General features: G+C 55.3%; 10 non-coding genes across 10 annotated transcripts; all 10 read right to left on the bottom strand.

The window, feature by feature from the left end:
* Positions 1 to 956: 956 nt before the first annotated feature.
* LOC138512262 (U6 spliceosomal RNA) lies at positions 957 to 1063 on the bottom strand. The gene has a single exon (XR_011281114.1). It is a non-coding gene; the product is annotated as a U6 spliceosomal RNA (small nuclear RNA).
* Positions 1064 to 2813: 1750 nt separating this feature from the next.
* Positions 2814 to 2920, bottom strand: LOC138512261 (U6 spliceosomal RNA). Its single transcript, XR_011281113.1, has one exon. It is a non-coding gene; the product is annotated as a U6 spliceosomal RNA (small nuclear RNA).
* A 1750-nt stretch (positions 2921 to 4670) lies between these two features.
* Positions 4671 to 4777, bottom strand: LOC138512259 (U6 spliceosomal RNA). Its single transcript, XR_011281112.1, has one exon. It is a non-coding gene; the product is annotated as a U6 spliceosomal RNA (small nuclear RNA).
* Positions 4778 to 6521: 1744 nt separating this feature from the next.
* On the bottom strand, positions 6522 to 6628 carry LOC138512258 (U6 spliceosomal RNA). Its single transcript, XR_011281111.1, has one exon. It is a non-coding gene; the product is annotated as a U6 spliceosomal RNA (small nuclear RNA).
* Positions 6629 to 8372: 1744 nt separating this feature from the next.
* On the bottom strand, positions 8373 to 8479 carry LOC138512257 (U6 spliceosomal RNA). Its single transcript, XR_011281110.1, has one exon. It is a non-coding gene; the product is annotated as a U6 spliceosomal RNA (small nuclear RNA).
* A 1750-nt stretch (positions 8480 to 10229) lies between these two features.
* LOC138512256 (U6 spliceosomal RNA) lies at positions 10230 to 10336 on the bottom strand. Its single transcript, XR_011281109.1, has one exon. It is a non-coding gene; the product is annotated as a U6 spliceosomal RNA (small nuclear RNA).
* Positions 10337 to 12080: 1744 nt separating this feature from the next.
* Positions 12081 to 12187, bottom strand: LOC138512255 (U6 spliceosomal RNA). The gene has a single exon (XR_011281108.1). It is a non-coding gene; the product is annotated as a U6 spliceosomal RNA (small nuclear RNA).
* A 1748-nt stretch (positions 12188 to 13935) lies between these two features.
* On the bottom strand, positions 13936 to 14042 carry LOC138512254 (U6 spliceosomal RNA). The gene has a single exon (XR_011281107.1). It is a non-coding gene; the product is annotated as a U6 spliceosomal RNA (small nuclear RNA).
* A 1744-nt stretch (positions 14043 to 15786) lies between these two features.
* Positions 15787 to 15893, bottom strand: LOC138512253 (U6 spliceosomal RNA). The gene has a single exon (XR_011281106.1). It is a non-coding gene; the product is annotated as a U6 spliceosomal RNA (small nuclear RNA).
* A 1744-nt stretch (positions 15894 to 17637) lies between these two features.
* LOC138512252 (U6 spliceosomal RNA) lies at positions 17638 to 17744 on the bottom strand. Its single transcript, XR_011281105.1, has one exon. It is a non-coding gene; the product is annotated as a U6 spliceosomal RNA (small nuclear RNA).
* Between the last annotated feature and the right edge of the window lie 1559 nt (positions 17745 to 19303).

Genomic DNA, 19303 nt, shown 5'->3' with positions numbered 1-19303 from the left:
ATCCGGCTGGGCTCCCAACTCTGTGCTTTGTTTCTTTGAATTACATTTAAATTCCCTTGGCCTTCACTGCTCGCAATAGACTTTTGATTTTATGTGGGGCGGGCCCGGTTGCACAGCAAGGAAACACCAGGCGCCATCTCGAAGCACCACCAGTAGGGGTCCCTCCAGAAGGCCCCAACAAGCAGCAGATGATTTCTATGCATGTGTGCGTCCTGTCCTTCAATGGGTGGGGGTTGGCTTGTGTTGGACACAGTCCCAGGGCAGCCCTTCACGTCCCTGATCGGCCACGATCGGCCAGAGACCTCTCTGTGAGCGCCGCAGGCGAGCCTTCTCGGGACCTCAGCAACTGAGGGGCACATTTCCAAATGAGGGAGACATTTCCAGAAAGCGCACCAGGGAACGGCTCAGCCTCTGCTTCGTGGCCTAACCCAGCCTGGTCCTTCTCCAACCATCTGGGAGCTGTCCAAAAGCCGGTGGGCCTGGCGGAATGGGCTCCCAGCAGGCCCTGGCTGACTGGTGATTTGCATACACACAGACACACGCACGCACACTCTCTCTCGTGCTATCTGCTGCCTTTCAGACCCTGCCACCCCTCGCTTGCTTTAAAGGAGCAGTTGGCGAATGACACTGAGCAAAGAATGCACAAGTGGGTAAAGAGATCACACACCTAGAGGCAGCCAGCTCTCATGAAGAGTAGGGCCTAGAAGCAGTGAAGCTTGAGGGGCTGTGCGCTCTTTGCCATGAGCCCCTAGAGGCGGGTCATATAGAAAGCGCTATATAGAAATGAGCAGCCAGCAGAGGACAAGGCAGCCGCTCTCGGTGCAGCACAGCACAGAGAGGATCAAGAGAAACGGGAAGGGCTTCCGCGGCAGCGAGCAAGCACAAGACCAGCACGGGAGCGGGGCCCCTTTTATTCTGTCAATAAAAGGTATTTCTCTCCTGGCACGCACGTGTCTAAAAATATGGAACGCTTCACGAATTTGCGTGTCATCCTTGCGCAGGGGCCATGCTAATCTTCTCTGTATCGTTCCAATTTTAGTATATGTGCTGCCGAAGCGAGCACACACTTGGGGCTGAACTGGCCAGTGTATAAAAGCCAGCGCATCGGCTGCCTATTGACCTAGGTTGACTTGTTATGCTCTAACTTTGGCAAGAAACTGTTTGGTTCTGGGGCCGGTATGGAACCAAGAGGCAAAGACCAACGACCCAAGCTTCCTCGCTGCTGGTTTGGCCCAAAAGGAAAGGTTCCGTGTGCTTGGCTATTGCAATGCAGGAAGAAAGGATCATGGTCCAGGCTGCATGCAAAGTGGCACCTCCCGTCATAATGCCTGGGTGATGGGTGCTGTGTGCCTGGACGCATCACAATAGTCCCACAAGCCAGAGAAAAGCCAGAGGGCCTGTGAGGGTTTGCTTGGGGGGGGCCCTGTTGAATTCCAGGATAGGCAAGGTGAGGCAGCGGCCTAGTGCGCGGACCCCCGAGAGCCCCGGATTGCTGCTGCCCCCGCCTTCAAGCCAGAGATGCATTTTCAAACCGATGTAAGTTTACGTTTGGCTGCTGGCTTCAGCGACGGTGGCTTCAAAGTCCCGCCGGGTCTGCTTTCCTTTGGTAGGGCCAGGAAGCCTCTTACAACAGGTAATGGCTGCCTGTCGCCTGCTTTTATCAACTGTGCCAGGACGTGAGGCTTGTGTGTTACAAAATCAGGACAGCAGGCATTGCAGTGGCTCCTGCTTCAGAAAGGCACCTTGAAGAACAGCACTAGGAGCTAACGGAGGGCACCAGGGGTATGGGGGGCCAGTGGTGCAATGGATAAGGCGCCTGACTAGGAGTCAGAAGGTTGTGGGTTCCACTGCCATCCGGCTGGGCTCCCAACTCTGTGCTTTGTTTCTTTGAATTACATTTAAATTCCCTTGGCCTTCACTGCTCGCAATAGACTTTTGATTTTATGTGGGGCGGGCCCGGTTGCACAGCAAGGAAACACCAGGCGCCATCTCGAAGCACCACCAGTAGGGGTCCCTCCAGAAGGCCCCAACAAGCAGCAGATGATTTCTATGCATGTGTGCGTCCTGTCCTTCAATGGGTGGGGGTTGGCTTGTGTTGGACACAGTCCCAGGGCAGCCCTTCACGTCCCTGATCGGCCACGATCGGCCAGAGACCTCTCTGGTGAGCGCCGCAGGCGAGCCTTCTCGGGACCTCAGCAACTGAGGGGCACATTTCCAAATGAGGGAGACATTTCCAGAAAGCGCACCAGGGAACGGCTCAGCCTCTGCTTCGTGGCCTAACCCAGCCTGGTCCTTCTCCAACCATCTGGGAGCTGTCCAAAAGCCGGTGGGCCTGGCGGAATGGGCTCCCAGCAGGCCCTGGCTGACTGGTGATTTGCATACACACAGACACACGCACGCACGCACACTCTCTCTCGTGCTATCTGCTGCCTTTCAGACCCTGCCACCCCTCGCTTGCTTTAAAGGAGCAGTTGGCGAATGACACTGAGCAAAGAATGCACAAGTGGGTAAAGAGATCACACACCTAGAGGCAGCCAGCTCTCATGAAGAGTAGGGCCTAGAAGCAGTGAAGCTTGAGGGGCTGTGCGCTCTTTGCCATGAGCCCCTAGAGGCGGGTCATATAGAAAGCGCTATATAGAAATGAGCAGCCAGCAGAGGACAAGGCAGCCGCTCTCGGTGCAGCACAGCACAGAGAGGATCAAGAGAAACGGGAAGGGCTTCCGCGGCAGCGAGCAAGCACAAGACCAGCACGGGAGCGGGGCCCCTTTTATTCTGTCAATAAAAGGTATTTCTCTCCTGGCACGCACGTGTCTAAAAATATGGAACGCTTCACGAATTTGCGTGTCATCCTTGCGCAGGGGCCATGCTAATCTTCTCTGTATCGTTCCAATTTTAGTATATGTGCTGCCGAAGCGAGCACACACTTGGGGCTGAACTGGCCAGTGTATAAAAGCCAGCGCATCGGCTGCCTATTGACCTAGGTTGACTTGTTATGCTCTAACTTTGGCAAGAAACTGTTTGGTTCTGGGGCCGGTATGGAACCAAGAGGCAAAGACCAACGACCCAAGCTTCCTCGCTGCTGGTTTGGCCCAAAAGGAAAGGTTCCGTGTGCTTGGCTATTGCAATGCAGGAAGAAAGGATCATGGTCCAGGCTGCATGCAAAGTGGCACCTCCCGTCATAATGCCTGGGTGATGGGTGCTGTGTGCCTGGACGCATCACAATAGTCCCACAAGCCAGAGAAAAGCCAGAGGGCCTGTGAGGGTTTGCTTGGGGGGGGCCCTGTTGAATTCCAGGATAGGCAAGGTGAGGCAGCGGCCTAGTGCGCGGACCCCCGAGAGCCCCGGATTGCTGCTGCCCCCGCCTTCAAGCCAGAGATGCATTTTCAAACCGATGTAAGTTTACGTTTGGCTGCTGGCTTCAGCGACGGTGGCTTCAAAGTCCCGCCGGGTCTGCTTTCCTTTGGTAGGGCCAGGAAGCCTCTTACAACAGGTAATGGCTGCCTGTCGCCTGCTTTTATCAACTGTGCCAGGACGTGAGGCTTGTGTGTTACAAAATCAGGACAGCAGGCATTGCAGTGGCTCCTGCTTCAGAAAGGCACCTTGAAGAACAGCACTAGGAGCTAACGGAGGGCACCAGGGGTATGGGGGGCCAGTGGTGCAATGGATAAGGCGCCTGACTAGGAGTCAGAAGGTTGTGGGTTCCACTGCCATCCGGCTGGGCTCCCAACTCTGTGCTTTGTTTCTTTGAATTACATTTAAATTCCCTTGGCCTTCACTGCTCGCAATAGACTTTTGATTTTATGTGGGGCGGGCCCGGTTGCACAGCAAGGAAACACCAGGCGCCATCTCGAAGCACCACCAGTAGGGGTCCCTCCAGACCGCCCCAACAAGCAGCAGATGATTTCTATGCATGTGTGCGTCCTGTCCTTCAATGGGTGGGGGTTGGCTTGTGTTGGACACAGTCCCAGGGCAGCCCTTCACGTCCCTGATCGGCCACGATCGGCCAGAGACCTCTCTTGTGAGCGCCGCAGGCGAGCCTTCTCGGGACCTCAGCAACTGAGGGGCACATTTCCAAATGAGGGAGACATTTCCAGAAAGCGCACCAGGGAACGGCTCAGCCTCTGCTTCGTGGCCTAACCCAGCCTGGTCCTTCTCCAACCATCTGGGAGCTGTCCAAAAGCCGGTGGGCCTGGCGGAATGGGCTCCCAGCAGGCCCTGGCTGACTGGTGATTTGCATACACACAGACACACGCACGCACGCACACTCTCTCTCGTGCTATCTGCTGCCTTTCAGACCCTGCCACCCCTCGCTTGCTTTAAAGGAGCAGTTGGCGAATGACACTGAGCAAAGAATGCACAAGTGGGTAAAGAGATCACACACCTAGAGGCAGCCAGCTCTCATGAAGAGTAGGGCCTAGAAGCAGTGAAGCTTGAGGGGCTGTGCGCTCTTTGCCATGAGCCCCTAGAGGCGGATCATATAGAAAGCGCTATATAGAAATGAGCAGCCAGCAGAGGACAAGGCAGCCGCTCTCGGTGCAGCACAGCACAGAGAGGATCAAGAGAAACGGGAAGGGCTTCCGCGGCAGCGAGCAAGCACAAGACCAGCACGGGAGCGGGGCCCCTTTTATTCTGTCAATAAAAGGTATTTCTCTCCTGGCACGCACGTGTCTAAAAATATGGAACGCTTCACGAATTTGCGTGTCATCCTTGCGCAGGGGCCATGCTAATCTTCTCTGTATCGTTCCAATTTTAGTATATGTGCTGCCGAAGCGAGCACACACTTGGGGCTGAACTGGCCAGTGTATAAAAGCCAGCGCATCGGCTGCCTATTGACCTAGGTTGACTTGTTATGCTCTAACTTTGGCAAGAAACTGTTTGGTTCTGGGGCCGATATGGAACCAAGAGGCAAAGACCAACGACCCAAGCTTCCTCGCTGCTGGTTTGGCCCAAAAGGAAAGGTTCCGTGTGCTTGGCTATTGCAATGCAGGAAGAAAGGATCATGGTCCAGGCTGCATGCAAAGTGGCACCTCCCGTCATAATGCCTGGGTGATGGGTGCTGTGTGCCTGGACGCATCACAATAGTCCCACAAGCCAGAGAAAAGCCAGAGGGCCTGTGAGGGTTTGCTTGGGGGGGGCCCTGTTGAATTCCAGGATAGGCAAGGTGAGGCAGCGGCCTAGTGCGCGGACCCCCGAGAGCCCCGGATTGCTGCTGCCCCCGCCTTCAAGCCAGAGATGCATTTTCAAACCGATGTAAGTTTACGTTTGGCTGCTGGCTTCAGCGACGGTGGCTTCAAAGTCCCGCCGGGACTGCTTTCCTTTGGTAGGGCCAGGAAGCCTCTTACAACAGGTATTGGCTGCCTGTCGCCTGCTTTTATCAACTGTGCCAGGACGTGAGCCTTGTGTGTTACAAAATCAGGACAGCAGGCATTGCAGTGGCTCCTGCTTCAGAAAGGCACCTTGAAGAACAGCACTAGGAGCTAACGGAGGGCACCAGGGGTATGGGGGCCAGTGGTGCAATGGATAAGGCGCCTGACTAGGAGTCAGAAGGTTGTGGGTTCCACTGCCATCCGGCTGGGCTCCCAACTCTGTGCTTTGTTTCTTTGAATTACATTTAAATTCCCTTGGCCTTCACTGCTCGCAATAGACTTTTGATTTTATGTGGGGCGGGCCCGGTTGCACAGCAAGGAAACACCAGGCGCCATCTCGAAGCACCACCAGTAGGGGTCCCTCCAGAAGGCCCCAACAAGCAGCAGATGATTTCTATGCATGTGTGCGTCCTGTCCTTCAATGGGTGGGGGTTGGCTTGTGTTGGACACAGTCCCAGGGCAGCCCTTCACGTCCCTGATCGGCCACGATCGGCCAGAGACCTCTCTGTGAGCGCCGCAGGCGAGCCTTCTCGGGACCTCAGCAACTGAGGGGCACATTTCCAAATGAGGGAGACATTTCCAGAAAGCGCACCAGGGAACGGCTCAGCCTCTGCTTCGTGGCCTAACCCAGCCTGGTCCTTCTCCAACCATCTGGGAGCTGTCCAAAAGCCGGTGGGCCTGGCGGAATGGGCTCCCAGCAGGCCCTGGCTGACTGGTGATTTGCATACACACAGACACACGCACGCACACTCTCTCTCGTGCTATCTGCTGCCTTTCAGACCCTGCCACCCCTCGCTTGCTTTAAAGGAGCAGTTGGCGAATGACACTGAGCAAAGAATGCACAAGTGGGTAAAGAGATCACACACCTAGAGGCAGCCAGCTCTCATGAAGAGTAGGGCCTAGAAGCAGTGAAGCTTGAGGGGCTGTGCGCTCTTTGCCATGAGCCCCTAGAGGCGGGTCATATAGAAAGCGCTATATAGAAATGAGCAGCCAGCAGAGGACAAGGCAGCCGCTCTCGGTGCAGCACAGCACAGAGAGGATCAAGAGAAACGGGAAGGGCTTCCGCGGCAGCGAGCAAGCACAAGACGAGCACGGGAGCGGGGCCCCTTTTATTCTGTCAATAAAAGGTATTTCTCTCCTGGCACGCACGTGTCTAAAAATATGGAACGCTTCACGAATTTGCGTGTCATCCTTGCGCAGGGGCCATGCTAATCTTCTCTGTATCGTTCCAATTTTAGTATATGTGCTGCCGAAGCGAGCACACACTTGGGGCTGAACTGGCCAGTGTATAAAAGCCAGCACATCGGCTGCCTATTGACCTAGGTTGACTTGTTATGCTCTAACTTTGGCAAGAAACTGTTTGGTTCTGGGGCCGATATGGAACCAAGAGGCAAAGACCAACGACCCAAGCTTCCTCGCTGCTGGTTTGGCCCAAAAGGAAAGGTTCCGTGTGCTTGGCTATTGCAATGCAGGAAGAAAGGATCATGGTCCAGGCTGCATGCAAAGTGGCACCTCCCGTCATAATGCCTGGGTGATGGGTGCTGTGTGCCTGGACGCATCACAATAGTCCCACAAGCCAGAGAAAAGCCAGAGGGCCTGTGAGGGTTTGCTTGGGGGGGGCCCTGTTGAATTCCAGGATAGGCAAGGTGAGGCAGCGGCCTAGTGCGCGGACCCCCGAGAGCCCCGGATTGCTGCTGCCCCCGCCTTCAAGCCAGAGATGCATTTTCAAACCGATGTAAGTTTACGTTTGGCTGCTGGCTTCAGCGACAGTGGCTTCAAAGTCCCGCCGGGACTGCTTTCCTTTGGTAGGGCCAGGAAGCCTCTTACAACAGGTATTGGCTGCCTGTCGCCTGCTTTTATCAACTGTGCCAGGACGTGAGCCTTGTGTGTTACAAAATCAGGACAGCAGGCATTGCAGTGGCTCCTGCTTCAGAAAGGCACCTTGAAGAACAGCACTAGGAGCTAACGGAGGGCACCAGGGGTATGGGGGCCAGTGGTGCAATGGATAAGGCGCCTGACTAGGAGTCAGAAGGTTGTGGGTTCCACTGCCATCCGGCTGGGCTCCCAACTCTGTGCTTTGTTTCTTTGAATTACATTTAAATTCCCTTGGCCTTCACTGCTCGCAATAGACTTTTGATTTTATGTGGGGCGGGCCCGGTTGCACAGCAAGGAAACACCAGGCGCCATCTCGAAGCACCACCAGTAGGGGTCCCTCCAGAAGGCCCCAACAAGCAGCAGATGATTTCTATGCATGTGTGCGTCCTGTCCTTCAATGGGTGGGGGTTGGCTTGTGTTGGACACAGTCCCAGGGCAGCCCTTCACGTCCCTGATCGGCCACGATCGGCCAGAGACCTCTCTGTGAGCGCCGCAGGCGAGCCTTCTCGGGACCTCAGCAACTGAGGGGCACATTTCCAAATGAGGGAGACATTTCCAGAAAGCGCACCAGGGAACGGCTCAGCCTCTGCTTCGTGGCCTAACCCAGCCTGGTCCTTCTCCAACCATCTGGGAGCTGTCCAAAAGCCGGTGGGCCTGGCGGAATGGGCTCCCAGCAGGCCCTGGCTGACTGGTGATTTGCATACACACAGACACACGCACGCACACTCTCTCTCGTGCTATCTGCTGCCTTTCAGACCCTGCCACCCCTCGCTTGCTTTAAAGGAGCAGTTGGCGAATGACACTGAGCAAAGAATGCACAAGTGGGTAAAGAGATCACACACCTAGAGGCAGCCAGCTCTCATGAAGAGTAGGGCCTAGAAGCAGTGAAGCTTGAGGGGCTGTGCGCTCTTTGCCATGAGCCCCTAGAGGCGGGTCATATAGAAAGCGCTATATAGAAATGAGCAGCCAGCAGAGGACAAGGCAGCCGCTCTCGGTGCAGCACAGCACAGAGAGGATCAAGAGAAACGGGAAGGGCTTCCGCGGCAGCGAGCAAGCACAAGACCAGCACGGGAGCGGGGCCCCTTTTATTCTGTCAATAAAAGGTATTTCTCTCCTGGCACGCACGTGTCTAAAAATATGGAACGCTTCACGAATTTGCGTGTCATCCTTGCGCAGGGGCCATGCTAATCTTCTCTGTATCGTTCCAATTTTAGTATATGTGCTGCCGAAGCGAGCACACACTTGGGGCTGAACTGGCCAGTGTATAAAAGCCAGCGCATCGGCTGCCTATTGACCTAGGTTGACTTGTTATGCTCTAACTTTGGCAAGAAACTGTTTGGTTCTGGGGCCGGTATGGAACCAAGAGGCAAAGACCAACGACCCAAGCTTCCTCGCTGCTGGTTTGGCCCAAAAGGAAAGGTTCCGTGTGCTTGGCTATTGCAATGCAGGAAGAAAGGATCATGGTCCAGGCTGCATGCAAAGTGGCACCTCCCGTCATAATGCCTGGGTGATGGGTGCTGTGTGCCTGGACGCATCACAATAGTCCCACAAGCCAGAGAAAAGCCAGAGGGCCTGTGAGGGTTTGCTTGGGGGGGGCCCTGTTGAATTCCAGGATAGGCAAGGTGAGGCAGCGGCCTAGTGCGCGGACCCCCGAGAGCCCCGGATTGCTGCTGCCCCCGCCTTCAAGCCAGAGATGCATTTTCAAACCGATGTAAGTTTACGTTTGGCTGCTGGCTTCAGCGACGGTGGCTTCAAAGTCCCGCCGGGTCTGCTTTCCTTTGGTAGGGCCAGGAAGCCTCTTACAACAGGTAATGGCTGCCTGTCGCCTGCTTTTATCAACTGTGCCAGGACGTGAGGCTTGTGTGTTACAAAATCAGGACAGCAGGCATTGCAGTGGCTCCTGCTTCAGAAAGGCACCTTGAAGAACAGCACTAGGAGCTAACGGAGGGCACCAGGGGTATGGGGGGCCAGTGGTGCAATGGATAAGGCGCCTGACTAGGAGTCAGAAGGTTGTGGGTTCCACTGCCATCCGGCTGGGCTCCCAACTCTGTGCTTTGTTTCTTTGAATTACATTTAAATTCCCTTGGCCTTCACTGCTCGCAATAGACTTTTGATTTTATGTGGGGCGGGCCCGGTTGCACAGCAAGGAAACACCAGGCGCCATCTCGAAGCACCACCAGTAGGGGTCCCTCCAGACCGCCCCAACAAGCAGCAGATGATTTCTATGCATGTGTGCGTCCTGTCCTTCAATGGGTGGGGGTTGGCTTGTGTTGGACACAGTCCCAGGGCAGCCCTTCACGTCCCTGATCGGCCACGATCGGCCAGAGACCTCTCTTGTGAGCGCCGCAGGCGAGCCTTCTCGGGACCTCAGCAACTGAGGGGCACATTTCCAAATGAGGGAGACATTTCCAGAAAGCGCACCAGGGAACGGCTCAGCCTCTGCTTCGTGGCCTAACCCAGCCTGGTCCTTCTCCAACCATCTGGGAGCTGTCCAAAAGCCGGTGGGCCTGGCGGAATGGGCTCCCAGCAGGCCCTGGCTGACTGGTGATTTGCATACACACAGACACACGCACGCACGCACACTCTCTCTCGTGCTATCTGCTGCCTTTCAGACCCTGCCACCCCTCGCTTGCTTTAAAGGAGCAGTTGGCGAATGACACTGAGCAAAGAATGCACAAGTGGGTAAAGAGATCACACACCTAGAGGCAGCCAGCTCTCATGAAGAGTAGGGCCTAGAAGCAGTGAAGCTTGAGGGGCTGTGCGCTCTTTGCCATGAGCCCCTAGAGGCGGATCATATAGAAAGCGCTATATAGAAATGAGCAGCCAGCAGAGGACAAGGCAGCCGCTCTCGGTGCAGCACAGCACAGAGAGGATCAAGAGAAACGGGAAGGGCTTCCGCGGCAGCGAGCAAGCACAAGACCAGCACGGGAGCGGGGCCCCTTTTATTCTGTCAATAAAAGGTATTTCTCTCCTGGCACGCACGTGTCTAAAAATATGGAACGCTTCACGAATTTGCGTGTCATCCTTGCGCAGGGGCCATGCTAATCTTCTCTGTATCGTTCCAATTTTAGTATATGTGCTGCCGAAGCGAGCACACACTTGGGGCTGAACTGGCCAGTGTATAAAAGCCAGCGCATCGGCTGCCTATTGACCTAGGTTGACTTGTTATGCTCTAACTTTGGCAAGAAACTGTTTGGTTCTGGGGCCGATATGGAACCAAGAGGCAAAGACCAACGACCCAAGCTTCCTCGCTGCTGGTTTGGCCCAAAAGGAAAGGTTCCGTGTGCTTGGCTATTGCAATGCAGGAAGAAAGGATCATGGTCCAGGCTGCATGCAAAGTGGCACCTCCCGTCATAATGCCTGGGTGATGGGTGCTGTGTGCCTGGACGCATCACAATAGTCCCACAAGCCAGAGAAAAGCCAGAGGGCCTGTGAGGGTTTGCTTGGGGGGGGCCCTGTTGAATTCCAGGATAGGCAAGGTGAGGCAGCGGCCTAGTGCGCGGACCCCCGAGAGCCCCGGATTGCTGCTGCCCCCGCCTTCAAGCCAGAGATGCATTTTCAAACCGATGTAAGTTTACGTTTGGCTGCTGGCTTCAGCGACGGTGGCTTCAAAGTCCCGCCGGGACTGCTTTCCTTTGGTAGGGCCAGGAAGCCTCTTACAACAGGTATTGGCTGCCTGTCGCCTGCTTTTATCAACTGTGCCAGGACGTGAGCCTTGTGTGTTACAAAATCAGGACAGCAGGCATTGCAGTGGCTCCTGCTTCAGAAAGGCACCTTGAAGAACAGCACTAGGAGCTAACGGAGGGCACCAGGGGTATGGGGGCCAGTGGTGCAATGGATAAGGCGCCTGACTAGGAGTCAGAAGGTTGTGGGTTCCACTGCCATCCGGCTGGGCTCCCAACTCTGTGCTTTGTTTCTTTGAATTACATTTAAATTCCCTTGGCCTTCACTGCTCGCAATAGACTTTTGATTTTATGTGGGGCGGGCCCGGTTGCACAGCAAGGAAACACCAGGCGCCATCTCGAAGCACCACCAGTAGGGGTCCCTCCAGAAGGCCCCAACAAGCAGCAGATGATTTCTATGCATGTGTGCGTCCTGTCCTTCAATGGGTGGGGGTTGGCTTGTGTTGGACACAGTCCCAGGGCAGCCCTTCACGTCCCTGATCGGCCACGATCGGCCAGAGACCTCTCTGTGAGCGCCGCAGGCGAGCCTTCTCGGGACCTCAGCAACTGAGGGGCACATTTCCAAATGAGGGAGACATTTCCAGAAAGCGCACCAGGGAACGGCTCAGCCTCTGCTTCGTGGCCTAACCCAGCCTGGTCCTTCTCCAACCATCTGGGAGCTGTCCAAAAGCCGGTGGGCCTGGCGGAATGGGCTCCCAGCAGGCCCTGGCTGACTGGTGATTTGCATACACACAGACACACGCACGCACACTCTCTCTCGTGCTATCTGCTGCCTTTCAGACCCTGCCACCCCTCGCTTGCTTTAAAGGAGCAGTTGGCGAATGACACTGAGCAAAGAATGCACAAGTGGGTAAAGAGATCACACACCTAGAGGCAGCCAGCTCTCATGAAGAGTAGGGCCTAGAAGCAGTGAAGCTTGAGGGGCTGTGCGCTCTTTGCCATGAGCCCCTAGAGGCGGGTCATATAGAAAGCGCTATATAGAAATGAGCAGCCAGCAGAGGACAAGGCAGCCGCTCTCGGTGCAGCACAGCACAGAGAGGATCAAGAGAAACGGGAAGGGCTTCCGCGGCAGCGAGCAAGCACAAGACGAGCACGGGAGCGGGGCCCCTTTTATTCTGTCAATAAAAGGTATTTCTCTCCTGGCACGCACGTGTCTAAAAATATGGAACGCTTCACGAATTTGCGTGTCATCCTTGCGCAGGGGCCATGCTAATCTTCTCTGTATCGTTCCAATTTTAGTATATGTGCTGCCGAAGCGAGCACACACTTGGGGCTGAACTGGCCAGTGTATAAAAGCCAGCACATCGGCTGCCTATTGACCTAGGTTGACTTGTTATGCTCTAACTTTGGCAAGAAACTGTTTGGTTCTGGGGCCGATATGGAACCAAGAGGCAAAGACCAACGACCCAAGCTTCCTCGCTGCTGGTTTGGCCCAAAAGGAAAGGTTCCGTGTGCTTGGCTATTGCAATGCAGGAAGAAAGGATCATGGTCCAGGCTGCATGCAAAGTGGCACCTCCCGTCATAATGCCTGGGTGATGGGTGCTGTGTGCCTGGACGCATCACAATAGTCCCACAAGCCAGAGAAAAGCCAGAGGGCCTGTGAGGGTTTGCTTGGGGGGGGCCCTGTTGAATTCCAGGATAGGCAAGGTGAGGCAGCGGCCTAGTGCGCGGACCCCCGAGAGCCCCGGATTGCTGCTGCCCCCGCCTTCAAGCCAGAGATGCATTTTCAAACCGATGTAAGTTTACGTTTGGCTGCTGGCTTCAGCGACAGTGGCTTCAAAGTCCCGCCGGGACTGCTTTCCTTTGGTAGGGCCAGGAAGCCTCTTACAACAGGTATTGGCTGCCTGTCGCCTGCTTTTATCAACTGTGCCAGGACGTGAGCCTTGTGTGTTACAAAATCAGGACAGCAGGCATTGCAGTGGCTCCTGCTTCAGAAAGGCACCTTGAAGAACAGCACTAGGAGCTAACGGAGGGCACCAGGGGTATGGGGGCCAGTGGTGCAATGGATAAGGCGCCTGACTAGGAGTCAGAAGGTTGTGGGTTCCACTGCCATCCGGCTGGGCTCCCAACTCTGTGCTTTGTTTCTTTGAATTACATTTAAATTCCCTTGGCCTTCACTGCTCGCAATAGACTTTTGATTTTATGTGGGGCGGGCCCGGTTGCACAGCAAGGAAACACCAGGCGCCATCTCGAAGCACCACCAGTAGGGGTCCCTCCAGAAGGCCCCAACAAGCAGCAGATGATTTCTATGCATGTGTGCGTCCTGTCCTTCAATGGGTGGGGGTTGGCTTGTGTTGGACACAGTCCCAGGGCAGCCCTTCACGTCCCTGATCGGCCACGATCGGCCAGAGACCTCTCTGTGAGCGCCGCAGGCGAGCCTTCTCGGGACCTCAGCAACTGAGGGGCACATTTCCAAATGAGGGAGACATTTCCAGAAAGCGCACCAGGGAACGGCTCAGCCTCTGCTTCGTGGCCTAACCCAGCCTGGTCCTTCTCCAACCATCTGGGAGCTGTCCAAAAGCCGGTGGGCCTGGCGGAATGGGCTCCCAGCAGGCCCTGGCTGACTGGTGATTTGCATACACACAGACACACGCACGCACGCACACTCTCTCTCGTGCTATCTGCTGCCTTTCAGACCCTGCCACCCCTCGCTTGCTTTAAAGGAGCAGTTGGCGAATGACACTGAGCAAAGAATGCACAAGTGGGTAAAGAGATCACACACCTAGAGGCAGCCAGCTCTCATGAAGAGTAGGGCCTAGAAGCAGTGAAGCTTGAGGGGCTGTGCGCTCTTTGCCATGAGCCCCTAGAGGCGGATCATATAGAAAGCGCTATATAGAAATGAGCAGCCAGCAGAGGACAAGGCAGCCGCTCTCGGTGCAGCACAGCACAGAGAGGATCAAGAGAAACGGGAAGGGCTTCCGCGGCAGCGAGCAAGCACAAGACCAGCACGGGAGCGGGGCCCCTTTTATTCTGTCAATAAAAGGTATTTCTCTCCTGGCACGCACGTGTCTAAAAATATGGAACGCTTCACGAATTTGCGTGTCATCCTTGCGCAGGGGCCATGCTAATCTTCTCTGTATCGTTCCAATTTTAGTATATGTGCTGCCGAAGCGAGCACACACTTGGGGCTGAACTGGCCAGTGTATAAAAGCCAGCGCATCGGCTGCCTATTGACCTAGGTTGACTTGTTATGCTCTAACTTTGGCAAGAAACTGTTTGGTTCTGGGGCCGATATGGAACCAAGAGGCAAAGACCAACGACCCAAGCTTCCTCGCTGCTGGTTTGGCCCAAAAGGAAAGGTTCCGTGTGCTTGGCTATTGCAATGCAGGAAGAAAGGATCATGGTCCAGGCTGCATGCAAAGTGGCACCTCCCGTCATAATGCCTGGGTGATGGGTGCTGTGTGCCTGGACGCATCACAATAGTCCCACAAGCCAGAGAAAAGCCAGAGGGCCTGTGAGGGTTTGCTTGGGGGGGGCCCTGTTGAATTCCAGGATAGGCAAGGTGAGGCAGCGGCCTAGTGCGCGGACCCCCGAGAGCCCCGGATTGCTGCTGCCCCCGCCTTCAAGCCAGAGATGCATTTTCAAACCGATGTAAGTTTACGTTTGGCTGCTGGCTTCAGCGACGGTGGCTTCAAAGTCCCGCCGGGACTGCTTTCCTTTGGTAGGGCCAGGAAGCCTCTTACAACAGGTATTGGCTGCCTGTCGCCTGCTTTTATCAACTGTGCCAGGACGTGAGCCTTGTGTGTTACAAAATCAGGACAGCAGGCATTGCAGTGGCTCCTGCTTCAGAAAGGCACCTTGAAGAACAGCACTAGGAGCTAACGGAGGGCACCAGGGGTATGGGGGCCAGTGGTGCAATGGATAAGGCGCCTGACTAGGAGTCAGAAGGTTGTGGGTTCCACTGCCATCCGGCTGGGCTCCCAACTCTGTGCTTTGTTTCTTTGAATTACATTTAAATTCCCTTGGCCTTCACTGCTCGCAATAGACTTTTGATTTTATGTGGGGCGGGCCCGGTTGCACAGCAAGGAAACACCAGGCGCCATCTCGAAGCACCACCAGTAGGGGTCCCTCCAGAAGGCCCCAACAAGCAGCAGATGATTTCTATGCATGTGTGCGTCCTGTCCTTCAATGGGTGGGGGTTGGCTTGTGTTGGACACAGTCCCAGGGCAGCCCTTCACGTCCCTGATCGGCCACGATCGGCCAGAGACCTCTCTGTGAGCGCCGCAGGCGAGCCTTCTCGGGACCTCAGCAACTGAGGGGCACATTTCCAAATGAGGGAGACATTTCCAGAAAGCGCACCAGGGAACGGCTCAGCCTCTGCTTCGTGGCCTAACCCAGCCTGGTCCTTCTCCAACCATCTGGGAGCTGTCCAAAAGCCGGTGGGCCTGGCGGAATGGGCTCCCAGCAGGCCCTGGCTGACTGGTGATTTGCATACACACAGACACACGCACGCACACTCTCTCTCGTGCTATCTGCTGCCTTTCAGACCCTGCCACCCCTCGCTTGCTTTAAAGGAGCAGTTGGCGAATGACACTGAGCAAAGAATGCACAAGTGGGTAAAGAGATCACACACCTAGAGGCAGCCAGCTCTCATGAAGAGTAGGGCCTAGAAGCAGTGAAGCTTGAGGGGCTGTGCGCTCTTTGCCATGAGCCCCTAGAGGCGGGTCATATAGAAAGCGCTATATAGAAATGAGCAGCCAGCAGAGGACAAGGCAGCCGCTCTCGGTGCAGCACAGCACAGAGAGGATCAAGAGAAACGGGAAGGGCTTCCGCGGCAGCGAGCAAGCACAAGACGAGCACGGGAGCGGGGCCCCTTTTATTCTGTCAATAAAAGGTATTTCTCTCCTGGCACGCACGTGTCTAAAAATATGGAACGCTTCACGAATTTGCGTGTCATCCTTGCGCAGGGGCCATGCTAATCTTCTCTGTATCGTTCCAATTTTAGTATATGTGCTGCCGAAGCGAGCACACACTTGGGGCTGAACTGGCCAGTGTATAAAAGCCAGCACATCGGCTGCCTATTGACCTAGGTTGACTTGTTATGCTCTAACTTTGGCAAGAAACTGTTTGGTTCTGGGGCCGATATGGAACCAAGAGGCAAAGACCAACGACCCAAGCTTCCTCGCTGCTGGTTTGGCCCAAAAGGAAAGGTTCCGTGTGCTTGGCTATTGCAATGCAGGAAGAAAGGATCATGGTCCAGGCTGCATGCAAAGTGGCACCTCCCGTCATAATGCCTGGGTGATGGGTGCTGTGTGCCTGGACGCATCACAATAGTCCCACAAGCCAGAGAAAAGCCAGAGGGCCTGTGAGGGTTTGCTTGGGGGGGGCCCTGTTGAATTCCAGGATAGGCAAGGTGAGGCAGCGGCCTAGTGCGCGGACCCCCGAGAGCCCCGGATTGCTGCTGCCCCCGCCTTCAAGCCAGAGATGCATTTTCAAACCGATGTAAGTTTACGTTTGGCTGCTGGCTTCAGCGACAGTGGCTTCAAAGTCCCGCCGGGACTGCTTTCCTTTGGTAGGGCCAGGAAGCCTCTTACAACAGGTATTGGCTGCCTGTCGCCTGCTTTTATCAACTGTGCCAGGACGTGAGCCTTGTGTGTTACAAAATCAGGACAGCAGGCATTGCAGTGGCTCCTGCTTCAGAAAGGCACCTTGAAGAACAGCACTAGGAGCTAACGGAGGGCACCAGGGGTATGGGGGCCAGTGGTGCAATGGATAAGGCGCCTGACTAGGAGTCAGAAGGTTGTGGGTTCCACTGCCATCCGGCTGGGCTCCCAACTCTGTGCTTTGTTTCTTTGAATTACATTTAAATTCCCTTGGCCTTCACTGCTCGCAATAGACTTTTGATTTTATGTGGGGCGGGCCCGGTTGCACAGCAAGGAAACACCAGGCGCCATCTCGAAGCACCACCAGTAGGGGTCCCTCCAGAAGGCCCCAACAAGCAGCAGATGATTTCTATGCATGTGTGCGTCCTGTCCTTCAATGGGTGGGGGTTGGCTTGTGTTGGACACAGTCCCAGGGCAGCCCTTCACGTCCCTGATCGGCCACGATCGGCCAGAGACCTCTCTGTGAGCGCCGCAGGCGAGCCTTCTCGGGACCTCAGCAACTGAGGGGCACATTTCCAAATGAGGGAGACATTTCCAGAAAGCGCACCAGGGAACGGCTCAGCCTCTGCTTCGTGGCCTAACCCAGCCTGGTCCTTCTCCAACCATCTGGGAGCTGTCCAAAAGCCGGTGGGCCTGGCGGAATGGGCTCCCAGCAGGCCCTGGCTGACTGGTGATTTGCATACACACAGACACACGCACGCACACTCTCTCTCGTGCTATCTGCTGCCTTTCAGACCCTGCCACCCCTCGCTTGCTTTAAAGGAGCAGTTGGCGAATGACACTGAGCAAAGAATGCACAAGTGGGTAAAGAGATCACACACCTAGAGGCAGCCAGCTCTCATGAAGAGTAGGGCCTAGAAGCAGTGAAGCTTGAGGGGCTGTGCGCTCTTTGCCATGAGCCCCTAGAGGCGGGTCATATAGAAAGCGCTATATAGAAATGAGCAGCCAGCAGAGGACAAGGCAGCCGCTCTCGGTGCAGCACAGCACAGAGAGGATCAAGAGAAACGGGAAGGGCTTCCGCGGCAGCGAGCAAGCACAAGACCAGCACGGGAGCGGGGCCCCTTTTATTCTGTCAATAAAAGGTATTTCTCTCCTGGCACGCACGTGTCTAAAAATATGGAACGCTTCACGAATTTGCGTGTCATCCTTGCGCAGGGGCCATGCTAATCTTCTCTGTATCGTTCCAATTTTAGTATATGTGCTGCCGAAGCGAGCACACACTTGGGGCTGAACTGGCCAGTGTATAAAAGCCAGCGCATCGGCTGCCTATTGACCTAGGTTGACTTGTTATGCTCTAACTTTGGCAAGAAACTGTTTGGTTCTGGGGCCGGTATGGAACCAAGAGGCAAAGACCAACGACCCAAGCTTCCTCGCTGCTGGTTTGGCCCAAAAGGAAAGGTTCCGTGTGCTTGGCTATTGCAATGCAGGAAGAAAGGATCATGGTCCAGGCTGCATGCAAAGTGGCACCTCCCGTCATAATGCCTGGGTGATGGGTGCTGTGTGCCTGGACGCATCACAATAGTCCCACAAGCCAGAGAAAAGCCAGAGGGCCTGTGAGGGTTTGCTTGGGGGGGGCCCTGTTGAATTCCAGGATAGGCAAGGTGAGGCAGCGGCCTAGTGCGCGGACCCCCGAGAGCCCCGGATTGCTGCTGCCCCCGCCTTCAAGCCAGAGATGCATTTTCAAACCGATGTAAGTTTACGTTTGGCTGCTGGCTTCAGCGACGGTGGCTTCAAAGTCCCGCCGGGTCTGCTTTCCTTTGGTAGGGCCAGGAAGCCTCTTACAACAGGTAATGGCTGCCTGTCGCCTGCTTTTATCAACTGTGCCAGGACGTGAGGCTTGTGTGTTACAAAATCAGGACAGCAGGCATTGCAGTGGCTCCTGCTTCAGAAAGGCACCTTGAAGAACAGCACTAGGAGCTAACGGAGGGCACCAGGGGTATGGGGGGCCAGTGGTGCAATGGATAAGGCGCCTGACTAGGAGTCAGAAGGTTGTGGGTTCCACTGCCATCCGGCTGGGCTCCCAACTCTGTGCTTTGTTTCTTTGAATTACATTTAAATTCCCTTGGCCTTCACTGCTCGCAATAGACTTTTGATTTTATGTGGGGCGGGCCCGGTTGCACAGCAAGGAAACACCAGGCGCCATCTCGAAGCACCACCAGTAGGGGTCCCTCCAGAAGGCCCCAACAAGCAGCAGATGATTTCTATGCATGTGTGCGTCCTGTCCTTCAATGGGTGGGGGTTGGCTTGTGTTGGACACAGTCCCAGGGCAGCCCTTCACGTCCCTGATCGGCCACGATCGGCCAGAGACCTCTCTGGTGAGCGCCGCAGGCGAGCCTTCTCGGGACCTCAGCAACTGAGGGGCACATTTCCAAATGAGGGAGACATTTCCAGAAAGCGCACCAGGGAACGGCTCAGCCTCTGCTTCGTGGCCTAACCCAGCCTGGTCCTTCTCCAACCATCTGGGAGCTGTCCAAAAGCCGGTGGGCCTGGCGGAATGGGCTCCCAGCAGGCCCTGGCTGACTGGTGATTTGCATACACACAGACACACGCACGCACGCACACTCTCTCTCGTGCTATCTGCTGCCTTTCAGACCCTGCCACCCCTCGCTTGCTTTAAAGGAGCAGTTGGCGAATGACACTGAGCAAAGAATGCACAAGTGGGTAAAGAGATCACACACCTAGAGGCAGCCAGCTCTCATGAAGAGTAGGGCCTAGAAGCAGTGAAGCTTGAGGGGCTGTGCGCTCTTTGCCATGAGCCCCTAGAGGCGGGTCATAT

This window comes from Ambystoma mexicanum, chromosome 6p, assembly GCF_040938575.1.
Source record: "Ambystoma mexicanum isolate Mex_15411 chromosome 6p, UKY_AmexF1_1, whole genome shotgun sequence".
Lineage (NCBI taxonomy): Eukaryota > Metazoa > Chordata > Amphibia > Caudata > Ambystomatidae > Ambystoma > Ambystoma mexicanum.
The sequence above is the reverse complement of the archived record's forward strand: the minus strand, read 5'-3'. Positions and strand labels throughout refer to the sequence as shown.